The 18246-nt window shown below is 44.7% G+C and overlaps 1 long non-coding RNA gene across 1 annotated transcript in view; it reads right to left on the bottom strand.

The window, feature by feature from the left end:
* Nucleotides 1–16954, bottom strand: part of LOC137629388 (uncharacterized) — a 68007-nt gene extending 51053 nt beyond the window's left edge. The window contains exon 1 of the long non-coding RNA XR_011041483.1: nt 16853–16954. This is a non-coding gene — a long non-coding RNA (uncharacterized lncRNA). The remainder of the gene's footprint in view (nt 1–16852) is intronic.
* Between the last annotated feature and the right edge of the window lie 1292 nt (nt 16955–18246).

The raw sequence follows: 18246 nt of genomic DNA, 5'->3' as shown, positions 1-18246 counted from the left end.
TGCGCAGGATCTCTTTGAACCCGTGAGGGTGATAGCGTTGGCGCACATCTGCAATGGGCGAACGAGCGGTGTGCGCGCGTTGGTAACTGCGCGCGATGGTGCGTTGGTAACTGAGCGCGATGGCGCGTAGGAGAATACTGGCGAGCCGGAGGGGTCTGATGGCATGTCGGTGTCTGCTGGAGCGTAGGAGATCGCTGACGAACAGGGGAAGAAGGTATCTTCCCTCCTGCGCCCAGATCCGAAGATCGTGGGCGCACAGAAGAACGTTGGCGCACAGGCGAGCGCTGGCGCGTAGGAGATCATGGGCGCGCAGGAGATCGTGGGCGCGCATCAGGATACGGGCGCGCGGTAGCGCGCTGGCGAGCAGGAGAGCGCTGGCGCACAGGAGACCGATGGCGCGCTGGCGCGAAGTCTCAGGAACAGGTGCTCGCTGGTGTGTTGTCTCCGGGTCAGCAACTGTAGAGCGCTTGCGCGCAATAGCACGCTGGCACGCAGGAGAACGTTGGCGGGCAGGGGATACCTGGCGCTTAAGGGACTTTGCCACAATGTGAGCAAGTCCCTTTTGCCCCGAAGGGACAGTGGCCTGCTTGATCACAGGAGGCGTGGGCGCCCACAGCACGTCGGCAGCTAGGATGGGCGACGGCAGGTCAGCAGGTCTGGCAGGAGTAGGAGATCGCGAACGATCAGCGGACAGGTCCAGGGATGTAGCTGGAAGGGGAGGTGAACGGCGACGAGGTTCCTCTGCGGCGGACTGCGGCGAAAACGAGCCGAAGAGGCGCCTCTTAACACCCTTGTGAGGTGAAGGAAGGCCTCTACCGCGGAGGGGAAGGCGGGCCTTACATCTTATACGCCCTCTGAGGGCAGCAGGTAGACCGTCGGCAGTCCTCCGAAGAGGAGTCTCTGTCAGTGAACTCCCCCGAGGGGAAGAATCACCTGCAGGAGAGACAGTTGGACTTAGTTCCTCCCTCGAAGGATGTTCGGAGGGGGGAACTAAGCCTTCAGCTACATCAGCAACAGGAGCAGAGGTTTGAGATAAATCGTCAGAAGCCTCTGCCACAACAACGTCGACAAAAGACAGAGGATCAACCTCTGCTAACGTCGGTGACTGTTTAACAGCTGCCGCTAACCTGAATATGTCAAACAGGGCTTCCTTGGAGGGCGAGCCCTGAAGCCCCAAGGAAGCCCAAAGCTGTAACAAATCATCATTAGCAACATTAGAAACATTTAAATCCTCCCCCGGGGGAGGAGGAGGAGCTGCCTCGCTATGGGAGGCAACTCCCTCTCCCAAACCCCGAGATCAGTCAACAGAAATGCGGCCTACGCTACCACTCACCGGCCTCTCAGAAGAAGCAGATCGAGTGGGAGCTTCGGAGGTGGGTTGGGCTACGGAAGAAGTCCTTGGGATTTTCTCTCTTCAAGGAGGCCCTTGAAGGAGAAATATCCCGTTTAGACTACTTCTTCCGGCACCGGGAAAACCTCTCCCACTGGGAGATAGACCACTCCCTGCACTCACCACATACTTTATCTCTATCACACCGTTTGCCCCTACAAAAAGGACATAAGGTGTGTGGATCTGTGTCGACCGCCGACATATAAATCCCACAAGGGCGGTCAGGTAAGCCGGGACACTTCCGCATCGCAGAGGCCAACTTCCAAACACACTGTCAAAAAGAAAAAGCAAACAAAGATTAATGGCTGTCAGTGTAGGCGAGAGTGATAGGGGACACGTCCGTCTAACACCCGAGCCGATAGCAAAGTGAGCTCAGCACAGGTGTGTGTGTGTGTGGGGGGGGGGGAAGCAAGCTACCCCTCCCTACCCCCCCCCCCCCAACTAGCGGTGGGGTAGTAAACCCTCGTTAAAATTCTAATGGCTCGTCATTTCAGCTACGCCGAAAGTAATTACCCCCTCATATTAAATAGCGTGGTTTGTATTTCAGTTACGGAACAAACAGCACTTTGAGCTGGTATATCTATTATGAAGTCCTCAGGTCTGACAGCCTGTCTGGACAAACTTGTTCAGGGATGAGAGGTTGAAGACTGATTTCCATCTTTCCCATTAAAATAACCGCAGACCTCCGTCAAGCAGAGATGTTCGCCCACCCACCTCGCTTGTGTTGTGCTCAGTGAATGGGTACACAACTGAGCAAGACCTCCTCGCGAGACTTTGGTCTATGCTCATGCCCAAGTGGGATGGACCAAAGAACTCTCCTATGGCCTCCCACCCTCCAAAGCCTGGCGGGTAGCATCATGCGCTCCTACAGGAAGAGGTATTCGCTCATAACAAGCAATTAAGGCTATGGAAGACAGGTTGTAACAGGAATGAAAATTTCTCCTCTCTGATTTATCAAAACCTGAGATGGGCACTGAGTTACCTGGTCAGCCAACCACCCAGTAGGGTAACCAACATCTCCCAGGGATAGTGTCTGTTGCACAAGGGTTGGCAAGTGCAATTGAGAGGAACAAAGAACCTTACTCTCACATGAAAGGTCAATTCTCATTGGTTACTGCAGAGGAACCGACAGATTGCCTATTATGTAAACATCTCGAGACATGCAACTAGTTGCAAGCAACAGCTCTGTATGGGGGAAATCCTGTCCTCCAACTGCCTTCAACCCAATGGAGGTTGGATGTGTAAGTATGCTTATAGATCAGTAGCACACGAATAGCCAGTACTCCCAATAGGACGATGGTATTACAGCGAATCTGCATAGTGATCCCTGTCGGGCAAGACAATGGTCGCTAATGACCAACCGCTCCCTACTACAACAAAAACGCCAGATTTGGACATATCTTCAATCCATTGTCCGAGAGTTAGTGTATGTATAAATGTCTCTCCGAAACAGTAACACAGACCGCTGAGACTGGACGGACATATAGGCACAGCCCAAATGAATTCAATTGAGGAACATTGATCAACGTTTCCAATCAAGGCTTCCTTCCTCCTAAGACCGACATCCCCCAGAAAATGACGAATACGTTTGTATTTCTTCGTTTCCGATTGGCAAACTGGCATAAATTCCGAGGGAACAGATTCATTTATGCGAAATATGTTATTTTTATTAGTAAAATAAATTTTTGAATATACTTACCCGATAATCATGTAGCTGTCAACTCCGTTGCCCGACAGAATTCTACGGAGGGATACGCCAGCTATCACAATACTAGAAGGGGGTGTACTCACCAGCGCCACCTGTGGCCAGGTACTACAGTACTTCTTGTTGACACCTCCTCAATTTTTCCTCGGTCCACTGGTTCTCTATGGGGAGGAAGGGAGGGTCAATTAAATCATGATTATCGGGTAAGTATATTCAAAAATTTATTTTACTAATAAAAATAACATTTTTCAATATTAAACTTACCCGATAATCATGTAGCTGATTCACACCCAGGGGGGTGGGTGAAAACCAGTGTACAAGATTAAAGGATAGCTAAGTATCCCATATTTCATATAACAGTTATCTCAAATAACAATGAAATAATAAGTACCTGGTAAGGAAGTCGACTTGAACCGTTACTCTGCCTCTTTTTTAAGTTCGTCTTCCTTACTGAGCGCAGCGTTCCTCTTGGAGGCTGAATCAACTCAAAGGTGCTAAAGTATATAGGGCTGCAACCCCTACTAAAGGACCTCTACACAACCTCTAACCCAGGCGCTTCTCAAGAATGAATTGACCACCCGCCAAATCAAAAGGATGCGGAAGGCTTCTTAGCCTACCGTAACAACCATAAAAACAACAATAAAAGTATTCAAGAGAAAGGTTAAAAAAGGTTATGGGATTAAGGGAATGTAGTGGCTGAGCCCTCACCTACTACTGCACTCGCTGCTACGAATGGTCCCAGGGTGTAGCAGTTCTCGTAAAGAGACTGGACATCTTTAAGATAAAATGATGCAAACACTGACTTGCTCCTCCAATAGGTTGCATCCATTATGCTCTGCAGAGAACGGTTTTTATTAAAGGCCATCGAAGTAGCTACGGCTCTTACTTCGTGGGTCCTTACCTTCAGCAAAGCAAGGTCTTCCTCCTTTAAGTGAGAATGGGCTTCTCTAATCAGAAGCCTTATATAATACGAAACCCCGTTCTTGGACATGGGCCTCGAAGGTTTCTTGATGGCACACCATAAGGCTTCTGACTGTCCTCGAATAGGTTTTGACCTATTAAGATAATATTTGAGAGCTCTGACAGGGCAAAGAACTCTTTCTAGCTCGTTACCTACCATGTTGGAGAGGCTAGGTATTTCAAACGATCTAGGCCAAGGACGCGAAGGAAGTTCATTCTTAGCTAAGAATCCGAGCTGTAAAGAACATGTTGCAGATTCGGTCGTGAAACCAATGTTCTTGCTGAAGGCATGAACCTCACTGACTCTTTTAGCTGTTGCAAGGCAGACGAGAAAAAGAGTCTTGAGGGTAAGGTCCTTGAAGGAAGCTGACTGGAGAGGTTCGAACCTAGGTGACATAAGGAACCTTAAAACTACGTCTAGGTTCCAGCCTGGAGTGGGTAGACGACGCTCTTTAGAAGTCTCAAAAGACTTAAGGATGTCTTGAAGGTCCTTGTTGGAAGAAAGGTCCAAACCTCTGTGGCGGAGAACTGAAGCCAACATACTCCTGTACCCTTTAATAGTAGGGGCTGAAAGGGATCTCTCATTCCTAAGATGTAATAGGAAGTCAGCTATTTGGGTCACAGAGGTATTGGTAGAGGATACTGCATTGGCTCTACACCAGCTCCGGAAGACTTCCCACTTAGATTGGTAGACTCTACGAGTGGAAACCCTCCTTGCTCTGGCAATCGCACTGGCTGCCTCCTTCGAAAAGCCTCTAGCTCTAGCGAATCTTTCGACAGTCTGAAGGCAGTCAGCTGAAGAGCGTGGAGGTTTGGGTGCAACCTGTCTACGTGAGGTTGACGTAGAAGGTCCACTCTTAGAGGGAGAGTCCTGGGGACGTCGACCAGCCATTGAAGTACCTCTGTGAACCATTCTCTTGCAGGCCAAAGGGGAGCAACCAGCGTCAGCCGTGTCCCTTCGTGCGAGATGAACTTCTGAAGGACTTTGTTTATTATCTTGAACGGTGGAAATGCGTAAAGGTCGAGATGGGACCAGTTCAGCAGGAAAGCATCCACATGAACTGCTGCTGGGTCTGGAACTGGGGAACAGTACAACGGAAGTCTCTTGGTCATGGAGGTGGCAAACAGATCTATGGTAGGCTGACCCCACAAGGTCCAAAGTCTGTTGCACACGCTCTTGTGGAGGGTCCATTCCGTGGGAATGACCTGATCCCTTCTGCTTAGGCGATCTGCTGAGACGTTCATGTTGCCCTGAATGAACCTCGTGACTAAAGTGAGGTTTTGACTTCTTGACCAAATGAGGAGGTCCCTTGCGATCTCGTATAGGCTCCTCGAATGGGTCCCTCCTTGCTTGGAGATGTAAGCCAAGGCTGTGGTGTTGTCGGAGTTCACCTCCACCACCTTGCCTAGCAGGAGGGACTTGAAGTTCAACAGGGCTAAATGAACTGCTAGTAGCTCCTTGCAGTTGATGTGGAGCGTTCCCTGTTCCTCGTTCCACGTTCCCGAGCACTCCTGTCCGTTCAAGGTCGCGCCCCAGCCCGAGTCCGATGCATCCGAGAAGAGATGAAGATTGGGGGTCTGAATAGCCAACGATAGGCCCTCCCTGAGAAGGAGATTGGTCTTCCACCACAAGAGAGTGGTCTTCATCTCTTTGGTGACTGGGATAGAGACTGCTTCGAGAGTCAAACCCTTGTCCCAATGAGCTGCAAGATGGAATTGAAGAGGGCGGAGGTGGAGTCTCCCTAGCTCGACGAACAGGGCCAGAGATGAAAGGGTCCCTGTGAGACTCATCCACTGCCTCACCGAGCAACTGCTCCTCTTCAGCATGCTCATGATGCAATCTAGGGCTTGGCTTATCCTTGGGGCCGATGGAAAAGCCCGAAAATCCTGACTCCGAATCTCCATTCCCAGGTACACAATGGATTGGGAGGGAATGAGCTGAGACTTTTCTAGGTTGACTAACAGACCCAGTTCTTTGATTAAGTCCAAAGTCCAGTTGAGACTCTCCAGACAGCGACGACTCGTGGAGGCTCTCAACAGCCAGTCGTCTAAGTAAAGGGAGGCTCTGATGTCCGATAAGTGGAGGAATTTTGCTATATTCCTCATCAGATGCGTAAACACCATAGGAGCTGTGCTTAGGCCAAAACACAGGGCTTGGAATTGGTAGACAACCTTTCCAAAAACGAATCTCAGGAAAGGTTGGGAGTCTGGATGAATAGGAACGTGAAAGTAGGCATCTTTCAGGTCCAACGAGACCATCCAGTCCTCCTGCCTGACCGCTGCTAGGACCGACTTCGTCGTCTCCATCGTGAACGTCTGCTTGGTGACATAAGCATTGAGCGCGCTGACGTCCAGCACCGGTCTCCAACCTCCTGTCTTCTTGGCCACCAGAAAGAGACGGTTGTAGAAGCCCGGGGATTGATGGTCCCGGACTATAACCACTGCCTTCTTCTGTAAAAGGAGCGACACCTCCTGGTGCAACGCTAGCCTCTTGTCCTTTTCTTTGTAGTTGGGAGAGAGGTTGATGGGAGATGTGGTCAGAGGGGGTTTGCGGCAGAATGGTATCCTGTAACCCTCCCTCAGCCAACTGACAGACTGGGCGTCTGCACCTCTCTTTTCCCAGGCTTGCCAGAAGATCTTGAGTCTGGCTCCTACTGCTGTCTGGAGATGAGGAGAGTCAGTTTTTTCCTTTAGAAGCCTTGGAACCTTTCCTAGACTTGCTCCTGGAAGAGTCTGGACGGGAGCTTCCTCGGCTGGGGGCTCTACCACGAAAGGGCGGAATAAACCTCGTAGCAGGAGTATCAGCCACTGGGGTGCGATAAGTCCTGGGGACTGAGGTAGCAACCTTAGTCTTACGAGCCGATGAGGCCACAAGATCATGGGTGTCCTTTTGTATCAGGGCCGCAGACAAGTCCTTAACAAGCTCTTCGGGAAAAAGGAACTTCGAGAGCGGAGCGAAAAGGAGTTGAGACCTTTGACAAGGTGTGATGCTGGAGGAAAGGAAGGTACAAAGCTGCTCCCTTTTCTTAAGAACCCCTGACACAAACATCGATGCAAGCTCGCCAGATCCATCCCTAATGGCCTTATCCATGCAGGACATTAAGAGCATGGCAGAGTCCTTGTCCGCAGGGGAGGTCTTCTTGCTAAGGGCCCCCAGGCACCAGTCTAGGAAATTGAACATCTCAAATGCTCTAAAAACACCCTTCAGGAAGTGATCAAGGTCTGAGAAGGTCCAGCAAACCTTAGAGCGCCTCATTGCTGTTCTACGAGGAGAGTCTACCAGACTTGAGAAGTCAGCCTGGGCAGAGGCAGGTACTCCCAAGCCTGGTTCCTCTCCTGTGGCATACCAAACGCCCGCTTTAGAAGTGAGCTTAGTCGGAGGAAACATAAAAGAAGTCTTTCCAAGTTGTTGCTTAAACTGCAACCACTCCCCTAAAATCCTTAACGCTCTCTTAGAGGACCTTGCTAAGACGAGCTTAGTATACGTAGACTTAGCTGGCTGCATGCCCAGCGAAAACTCAGATGGCGGAGAGCGGGGGATAGCAGAGACAAAGTGGTCTGGGTATACCTCTCTAAAAAGAGCCAAGACCTTACGAAAGTCAATAGGAGGCGGAGAAGACTTGGATTCATCCACGTCTGATGAGGGATCCAGGTGTGCAGCCTCATCATCAGAAACCTCATCACCAGAGTGTAGCGAAGAGATAGGTAAGGTATGCTGAACAGCAGAATCAGCACGAGCTGGAACAAAAATACTTGTGGCTTCCTCCTCAAGTCTCTGTTGAGGGAACACCTGAGGCTCAGGCTGCAAAGGATGATCAAAAGAAGTAGCAGAAGGTAGGCGCATGGGTGGAGGAGGCTGACTCCTGGCATGAGTGTCTGAACTCAAGAGTTGCGCTTGCTGTGTGGTTGGTGGATGCGCAGTAGCAGGTTCCTGAGGAACGAGTTGAGGTTCCTGAGGTGTGAGCAGTGAGCGATGAGGTAGTGGCTGCGCAGAACGCAGTAATTGTCTCGCGAGTTGAGGTTCCTGAGGCGCAAGGCTAAGGTGTTGAGGTGCTTGCCTTGAGGAGGGTTGAGGTCGCTGCAGCGAGAGCTGAGGAGTCTGACTCATGGATGGGAGAGGTTGTTGTACCTCAAGAGAGTGTTGCCTCACTGGTGGAACTGCAAGTGGAAGCGGAGGAAGTAAGGTATAATCTTCCTGTTCCCATTGCTGAGGTTGCCTTAAGGAAGGCGGAGGGAGCTGCACACCACTGGAAACAGTCAACTCAGAACGTGGTAAGGTATCCTGAGGAGCCTCAACATCGTACGCCTGGCAGGCAGTACTGCGGTTAGGCGGAGCGATCGCAGGAGGAGGTGTAACCTTCTCAGCCTGACACTCACGCATCAAGACCTCAAGTTGTGACTGCATGGACTGCAGTAGAGTCAACTTGGGGTCGGCAGACACTAAGGTCTGCTGAGGTAAAGCCTTAACAGCAGAGATCTGTTGCGGCAGCACCTTACTCCTCTTAGGAGGAGTGCATTCAACTGATGACTGCGGCGAGTCAGAGCTGATCCAATGACTGCAGCCAGGTTGAGCTCTTGAGGTCTGGACTCTGCGTTTGAGTGGTCTTGAGACCTGAGTCCAACGTTTCTTCCCTGACAATTCTTCAGCAGACGAGTAAAAGACGGGCTCAATCGTCTGCAGGTGGGAGTGACGGTCTCTGGAAGACACGCCCGCAACCACCGAGGATACTTCTGTGCGCCGATCAAGGCCTGCCGAACCCTTTTGCCCTTCGACATTGCTTCTCCCCTGGGCTTGGGAGCTTGCAAGAGGTCCCGGACTGGGAGGACGACTGGCACGCACAGAAGTACCCTCACGCACCACACTGACACTGACACTAGCACTTGGCACTGCACTGACACTAGCACTCGTCACAGCACTGGCACTAATACCACCCACTGCACTCTTGACCTTAAGTTCCTTGACTTCGGCCATAAGAGACTTATGATCACTAACCACTGACTCTACTTTGTCACCTAAAACCTGAATGGCACGCAAAACAACAGACATATCAGGTTGAGGGCAAATAGTAGGTTCGGGGGTAGCCACTACAGGGGGAGGAAAAGGTAGGGGATCATGAGGTGAGGAAAAAAGTGAAGAGCGAGAAGAACTCCTCCTAACTCTCTCTCTCTCTAACTTGGGTGAATACTTAAGAAATCGGACAAAATCAAGTTCCGAAAGTCCGGCGCATTCCTCACATCGATCTTCTAACTGACAGGGCCTTTCCCTACAGTCAGAACAAGCGGTGTGAGGATCTACCGAGGCCTTCGGAATACGCCTATTACAAGACCTACATCGTCTATGGGGTGGGGCTTGTGAAATGTCAGACATCTTGAATCAAAAGAGTTAGCCAAGTGGGGATTCCAAATCAAGCAAAAAGATCGTTAACCGTTAATCAGGACTAAATAATAGCTATCTAAGCTAATATAGAAGTTTTCCAGTAAAGCGACAGCCGAAATCTGAGAGAAATACTTCACCAAAAGCCGTGAAAATACTCCAAGATCATAAGCGTATCCCAGAACGTCTTGCCGGAAGCACGACAGAGGAAAAATTGAGGAGGTGTCAACAAGAAGTACTGTAGTACCTGGCCACAGGTGGCGCTGGTGAGTACACCCCCTTCTAGTATTGTGATAGCTGGCGTATCCCTCCGTAGAATTCTGTCGGGCAACGGAGTTGACAGCTACATGATTATCGGGTAAGTTTAATATTGAAAATTATAGGGTCTTAGTATTCTAAATACTAGAGAGCCGGTCCCAATGATATGGAGGAACTTCTAGGAATGCGGGAAGAGTCTACTTGAGAGTAGACTACCTATGTCTGGTTACAAGAAGGTAATACATAACCAAACTTCCCATAAGGATAATAACCATTGAACTCATTATAAGATGGTACATAGTCCTTGTTGGCAGGAGAAGATCGCTTGCCAGCATGCAGTTGTGAAAATATAATGTCTTTGCTTCAAGGTAAGTGTTCGACAAACGAGCCTGAGCTCACTTGCAGGAATAATGTGCGTGCGAAGAATCGCAACATTATTGCCTGAAGAACTTGGTTGTTGACTAGCAAGAGCATTGTTCACATGTGTGCAGCTAGTATAGATATCCAACCTACGTCAGCATTGCATGCTTGCAGAGTCATACTACAGTATTTGTAAATGGTAGCAGAAGCCGACACTATCCCATTGGGACTAGAGGCTTGCAAAAATAATCTTGCAAGGGTATGTCTCACTAGCCCGTTGTGTGAATGCTTCGATGCTCTTCACTCCATAAGGAAAATAAGCCTGAGAAAGTGACCCCGAAGGATTACTTTTCCTGAACTTGGCGTCTGATGAGAATCGTTGTGCCCATGTCCACAATGATGGCATGCAGCAGCTGTAAGTGATAGGCAGGAAACCGTACTTGCAGAAAAAACCCTGAGGTTTTGTCTTGGCATGAGTAGATACGCAATCAAAGGAGTTCGCTTCCGCGAATGCTTCTGGGTATTAGCAAACGCTGGCGAGCACTGCCAGGCATTAGCCCATTTTAGTTCGCATAGGTAAGGTCTGGTACCTTTGTACACTGGCGAGTTGTGTGTACTGGCAAGGAATGTGCACTAGCGAGGTGTGTGTGCTGGCAAGGAAAGAGCTGATAGAGAGCACTGGCAAGCGCACTATTCTCAGCTCGCCTAGGTATGTACCTGTGCGCACTCGCAAAGCAAGACCTGGTAGAGCTCGCTAGTTTGCGCGCCTTGCACTGCCGAGATCTACTCGTGCCCTCTCGCTCCAGAAAGTGAGGTGTAATCTCTTTGTGCGTACTTGCAAAACAAGAGCTGACAGAGAGCGCTGCCTTGCACACCTTTCTCAGCTTGTACAAGTAAGACGTAGATGTGCATGTCCACGAGGCGAGAGCTGATAGAGCGCTCTGCGCCCTCATTATCCACGGCCATCACGGACGCGTTTACCCATCTAATTGATTGCAACCATTACCATGTGACCATCTCATTTGTGTTAGTAGTGGTGATTAATGAAAAGAATTATTTTCCACGATTCAAAATTTTTCTTAAAAAAGTGCTTTTCTAGTCAAAAACAGTAGGGAAAACAGGGCCATTCATGGGTCTTTGATGATGCACAAAATTTCTTGTGGCACCTCCAATCATGATATTTCCCCATTTTTCCCTTACCATACAGTAAATAGTACTATTCGAGCACTTGGCACAACTTCTGACTCAACAGTTCATTCACAAGTTCTTATACCTGAACCAAATGAAACTGATTATATAATAGGAATATTTGCAACCAGGGTGGCCTAGAGATATATATATATATTTCCAAAACAAGGTCCTGAAAGAAATGTATATAAATGAATATAAGGAGTCAGTGCTATGATTTTTCTAATTATTATTCAAATGAGATTTACCAGCCCAGTGGGTCCCGCTCGACTCTTACAGAACTGGCCAGAACAGTTAATCTGAAATAAAACAAGATTCCTACTTTAAAGAAAGTGATTCTGAAAAAAAAGGCAATAGGTTATGAATACCTAAAAGATGTCAGAACTGTGTTAAGTTTTAACATATATCCTTATTTCATAGTGACATTTTAAACCACAAAACATTCAAGGGTATGTCCATCAATCGTTGAGAATGTTATGGGGGATTCCCAAAAATCTTAAAAAGTTTAATTTCTGAATAACCGACCAGGTAAGATAATACTCTGAGATTTGGATATACTGTACACCGAACAACTTTAATCGTACAAAAAAAAAAAAAAAAAAAAAAAACGACTTGCCATTTTCTAAAGGGGTAAATCATGTAAAAAACTACTTCGTTTCCATAGAAACGAAAGTATGATCCTTTCAATGTATTAAAACGTAATTTTACACCATTCTGCTTATCTATTGTTCACACTACTCGGACTCTCTATATATCAGTTCCTGCAGCATGCCTAAAAAATGGACACCAACTAATCTAAACTTCCCCCATCCTAACCTAACCTACAAGCCGTGTCCTCATCTACTTAGATAGCGGGGGGCTAACGGCCCCTACGACCACCCTTACACTGCCGTATTCTTGGTCAGCCGTCGTCATACACACAGGTGGGTGGTATCATACATGCACCCCCACTACTCGCAGTTTGGTTATTATTGTGTGGGGGACCCCCAGTGGGAACTCAATGTTTTGGGTGGGGAAAACATACTGGAGAAACAGTATTTAATGGTAAAACAAGACTTTTCTTCTCTATACATAACCTTCTTGGATGTATAATAAACCGATGAAAAAATACGGTAATACTGAGCTGCACAATCTAACATTAGCAATGTTAGCGTAACATGCTAACATTAGCAGTGTTTTTCATTTATTTTTCATCATTCTACGGGACGGTTGTAGTCGCTCTCGTTCGTTCGTTTGTACCTAGCAGGTTTCGACTTTCTCCGCATAGACTCCTCCCCCCTGCGCATAGACTCCTCCACCAATAGGATTTCTTCTTCTCTGCCCGCCAAATTTAACTATTCGACTGAACCCGCTTTATTCAAGTATATAACTTAATCCAGTACAAATATACCATTCCTTTTTTGTAATACCCTCGTATACATATTGCGTTTGACCCCAGTATTACTCGTTTTAATATCGATACCTTATAAAATCACCCCATTTTATATTCCCATTAAATATTTTTTTATCATACATTCCATTTTATCTTACTATATTTCTTTTATGCATTTAGTTATTACCTTTTCACATCCCTATTTCACATAAATACTTGCTCTGGACAAGTTTCCCATTCTAGTTCATTCATGTTTACTCTCTAGACTCCATTGTTTTTCCATTAACCAATCACGAACCCATACGTATGGAAAGTTTGCACAGGGGGTGGGGGTTGACATTTCCCTACCCTTCCCTTATCTCTGCAAGTGGTCTCTTCATACCCCTTGTAACAAATCCTTTTCCATGGAGACCTTTGTCCTAGTCAGGTCTTTGTTATTTCAATTGAGGTTTTCTTCATATATTACGTTGGAAGTTATAGGAACTTGTTAAGACTGCAGTATTCCATACTTAAAAGCATTTGCTAAATTTCATGGGGAATATTTTGATATGGCCTCCTGTGTTGATAATTGTCTTAATGTAATACCCCAACGTTTACAGTGTCCCAAGTGCCGTTCATAGAAATTAAGACGTCACAGTCTCAATACCCCGGTGACCCACAAGTTTCGTCATCAGGGTCATAAAAGTAAGTCATTAACTTCTTTAATTTAAATGTTTTTAGCGTGCGCAACTAAACATTACCGATTGCCAGTATAAGTTTGTGACCTGGGAAGAGGATCTGGAGGCTTGCCCCCGGCTAGGAGTTGTGACCTGGGAAGGGGGTCCGGGGGCTTGCACCCCCCAAGGGGTTGTGACCTGGGAACTACTAGGTTAGGTTAGGTTAGGTGGGTTTGTTAGGTTCTGTACCATTTTGTACCCTTTTATATATTGTGTAAAGGGTATATGGAAAAATGCTTTAATATACACATGCTAATATTAGCGTATCATTGCTAACGTTAGCAATGTCAGTGTACAATTGCTAACATTAGCATAACATTGCTAATGTTAGCGTGTGCAGTACATACGTTCTTGATGAGTGAAGTGAGAACGGAATTTGAACAAGAGCCGGTAAAGTTTTAGATTCAACCAAATTGGGAAATGTATTATATTAATATATTTTCCTAGTAAAGCACGTGATAACAAAACACTTCTTCTCAATACATTATTGTTGCTAATGCATAATTACAGAGAAAAAAAATATTTCAGGAATTGAAGGTCGTGACTTTTTCTAAGTTTAGTGTATATCTTTCCATGGGCACGCAAGGTAGCTCTTGTTAGTTTGTATATCTGTTTTCATCTTACTTGGCTCCTCCCCATTGCGCAATGTGACAATATTTGCTTGAATGCGCATTTGCTCCTCCCACTAATGTCGCTCCTCCAATCTAAATACTACTGGGTTCTTTTCAAGGGTTATTATTAGACGATTCATTGGTCTCTCAGTCTTGTTTCAAGGATCTGTTTTTCGTGCAATATAACATTGTAAACGATAGTATTTTGTTTTTTTCCCTATTTCATTATGGGAGAAACCCGTGATTGTCGTTTGTTTTCGGTTTTCAAAAGTTCCGGTTTCTATATTTTCATCACACGTCACTCAACTGTCATGGATCCTCCGGTACGGTTGTGTGAAATATGCCGTTATTCCTATTTTGATGTGATCGGCAGATTTCATGGGAATTATAATGGAACTCCTGAAGTAGTGAATCGTTTTCTAAGGGAGCATTCCGTATTACCTTTAAGTGTCCAGTGTGGTAAATGTGATTCGCCGTTACATTTTCGTGAGGATAGACATGTGTGGTATTGTACCAAATCTGTAAAAATACCTAAAACGCTAAAAAGACGTTTGTGTAATTACACTGTCAGTGATTTTAAGGGAACTTTTCTGCACGGGTCCCACCTTCCCCCGTGAAAATTAATTTTATTTGTCAACCATTGGTTGCATAAGTATTGGGACCACCATTTCGTTATAAAGGGCCTTGGTATATCTTCTTCTACTAGTGTAGACTGGAGAAGCTTCTGTTCAGAAGTAACTGAATTTTGTTTTGATAACCAAGAGCCTATTGGTGGTGATGGTGTAATAGTGGAGATTGACGAATCTCATTTTGGTAAACGGAAGTTTGACCGTGGAAGGCCTCTGAGTGATATATGGGTGTTCGGAGGTATTGAGAGGGAGTCCAAAAAAACATTTATTGTTCCTTTAATTGACCCTTTACCGCAAAAGCGTGATGCAGCTACCCTCATCCCTTTAGTTCAGAAATACATTAAACAGGGCAGCATTATTGTGAGTGATAAGTGGCGGTCTTACAATTCTCTGGGCTCTCTGGGTTACGATCACCGCAGTGTAAATCATTCCAAGAATTTTGTGGATCCTTCGAAACCCGAAACCCATACACAAAATATTGAACGGCTTTGGCGGGAGCTGAAGGAGTGGATACAACGCCCTGGTAACCGTTGCGAATATTTCAGGCAGTATTTGTCCCGGTTCATTTTTATACATAAATACCCTGAGGAGGAGCTGCTCCATCATTTTTTTATTGCAGCCAGTAAATTGTATCCTCCCCAATCAGAGGCTGAACGTATTCCAGTACTTGATGATTCAGAAGAGGGTCAACCACAACCTTCCACATCTTCATCGTCATCTTCCGTTTAAGGTAAGAAGTGATTTAACAAAATATATATATTCAAATTTACCCCTGGTTAAAGGGGGGGTCGCAGGGGGGGGCGAAGCCCCCCCCCCCCCGTAGGGGTACAGGGCCCCTAGGTTAGGTTAGGTGGGTTTGTTAGGTTCTGTGGTGCCCTGAAAATTACTGTGGCCTTAAGGGGGGGTCGCAGGGGGGGCGAAGCCCCCCCCCGGTAGGGGTACAGGGCCCCTAGGTTAGGTTAGGTGGGTTTGTTAGGTTCTGTGGTGCCTTGAAAATTACTGTGGCCATAAGGGGGGGTCGCAGGGGGGGGCGAAGCCCCCCCGGTAGGGGTACAGGGCCCCTAGGTTAGGTTAAGTGGGTTTGTTAGGTTCTGTGGTGCCCTGAAAATTACTGTGGCCTTAAGGGGGGGTCGCAGGGGGGGCGAAGCCCCCCCCCGGTAGGGGTACAGGGCCCCTAGGTTAGGTTAGGTGGGTTTGTTAGGTTCTGTGGTGCCCTGAAAATTACTGTGGCTTTAAGGGGGGGTCGCTGGGGGCCCTACCCCCCTCCCCCCGGTAGGCCTAGTTAGGGGTATGGGGGAGGGGTGCTGGAACATTAATTATTCATTTATTGCAAATATCATTCAATGCCCCAACACCCTTCCCCCCCCTTCCCCCACCCAAAACCCCGGTTCCCAAAGGATGTCCCCCATAATTGGTGGGATGAACTAGGGTATACATAGTAAATCTCTAAATCGGTTGGTTTGCAGTCAAAATAAACGTTAAATTCATTGAAACCACACTATTTCTGGTGCAACAAATATATTTTTATTGCATTTTTCCAAATTTGGCTGAAACTAAAAATTTACCCAAGAGCCATTATATTTAAACAATTCAACAGAAAATGTATGTTTTCCTGAATAAAATAATGTGATTTAACCAGTTTTCACCTTCATTTCATCCACAACAACAACCACCAATTCGGCTACTTGAAGTTAGTCGAACTGGTTTTTCTGTTTGTTTGCGGTTGAAATGAAGGTCAAATTCGGTTAACTCACGTCATTTCCTACAGGAAAAAATACATTTTCTGTTCGAAATGAGAATCTGTAATACAGTACAACTTTACCCACAGTTTTGTTTCAACCATAAAAAATTAACAATTTTCACTCTGTACTCTTGATCCTTGCTATTCTCCAAGAGGATCACTAAGAAACTACAGTACTCGCTCTATCTTAATGTCCTGAATCAGTCACAGCCTCAAACTATGCATTAAATCATAAATATGTAGTTTTAAATTTTACCATACAATGACATTTTCTGTGGCAATTTTTGCTGACCTAGATAGAATGTCATCTTCTGACCACTTTACCTTTATAAAAGACTAACAAAATAAAGCTTGTGATTATATTTTCACGAAGACTTTCATGTAAAGCAGAAAGGAATAAACCAGATTAATAAGAAAATAGTGTGTATTTGAAAAAGTTTCTTTATAGTTACGGACAGGACAAGAGTTTCTACTAGAGACGAAACAAAATGTTTCTTATAAAAAACCGCCTGTTTTCTTGGTCAATATAATTAAACACCCCAACTTACAATGTTTATGACAGATGTCCATTGAACGTGGATTTCTTAGTAAAAAAAAACACAAAATTGAAGAGAGACAACTTGGAAAAGTTAAGTAGTCCATGTTTAAACTTCCAATAATATAAATGTAGGTATACGGTCAGGGTTGCCACTTGCCTTGGAGTAAAAGTAGCACATATGAGCCTCAAAAGTAGCCCAATATACTAACATTACCACTGCTGGATATAAATATATATATATATATATATATATATATATATATATATATATATATATATATATATATATATATATATATATATATATATATATATAGGCCTATATATATATGTATATATAGGCCTTTATATATTTATATATATATATATATATATATATATATATATATATATATATATATATATATATATATATATATATATATATATATATATATATATATATATGTATATATATATATTTATATATATATATATATATATATATATATATATATATATATATATATATATATATATATATATATATATATATATATATATATATATATATATATCTGTGTGTGCGTGTTTATGTGTGTTTATATATATATATATATATATATATATATATATATATATACATATATATATATATATATATATATATATATATATATATATATATATATATATATATATATGCGTGTATGTGTGTATGTATGTATATATAGCTACTAATAATATGTATTATACATAAATTTATATATATATATATATATATATATATATATATATATATATATATATATATATATATATATATATAGATAGATAGATAGATAGATAGATAGATAGATAGATAGATACTGTATATATAGAATATATACAACAAACGCAGCTGTTTCTAGTCCACTGCAGGACAAAGTCCCTAGACATGTCATTATTCATGTCTGGGGTTTAGCCAGTTTCCATCACCACGCTAGCCAACTACGGATCGGTGATGGTGGGAGACTTTTGTCTGATTACTCGCAGCACACCAATCTAGTATAGGAGGCCCTGACTAGTACAGATTTGCTGATCAGGGTGATACATATTCTTTCTGAAATGAAAACTTTTCCTTTTACTTCTTATAGCTCGATTTGAAATTCAGGTTGCGGGTTTAAATGAAGAAAAAATACTTCCTAGTGTAATATATAAGAACTCGCTCACATAAGAGACCCTTATTTTGGGCGTGTGGGCGTTTCATGACAAAGTTTATTAGATACAAATGAAGGTAAAATGTCGTCTGCTATTTTTCCTTATAGGAGCCCTTGGCCTTATAGCATCCTGTTTTTCCAACTAGGGTTGTAGCTTAGCTAATAATAATAATAATAATAATAATAATAATAATAATAATAATAATAATAATAATAATAATAATAA

The sequence above is a fragment of the Palaemon carinicauda genome, chromosome 37 (genome assembly GCF_036898095.1).
Source record: "Palaemon carinicauda isolate YSFRI2023 chromosome 37, ASM3689809v2, whole genome shotgun sequence".
In the NCBI taxonomy this organism is placed as follows: Eukaryota; Metazoa; Arthropoda; class Malacostraca; order Decapoda; family Palaemonidae; genus Palaemon; species Palaemon carinicauda.
The sequence above is the reverse complement of the archived record's forward strand: the minus strand, read 5'-3'. Positions and strand labels throughout refer to the sequence as shown.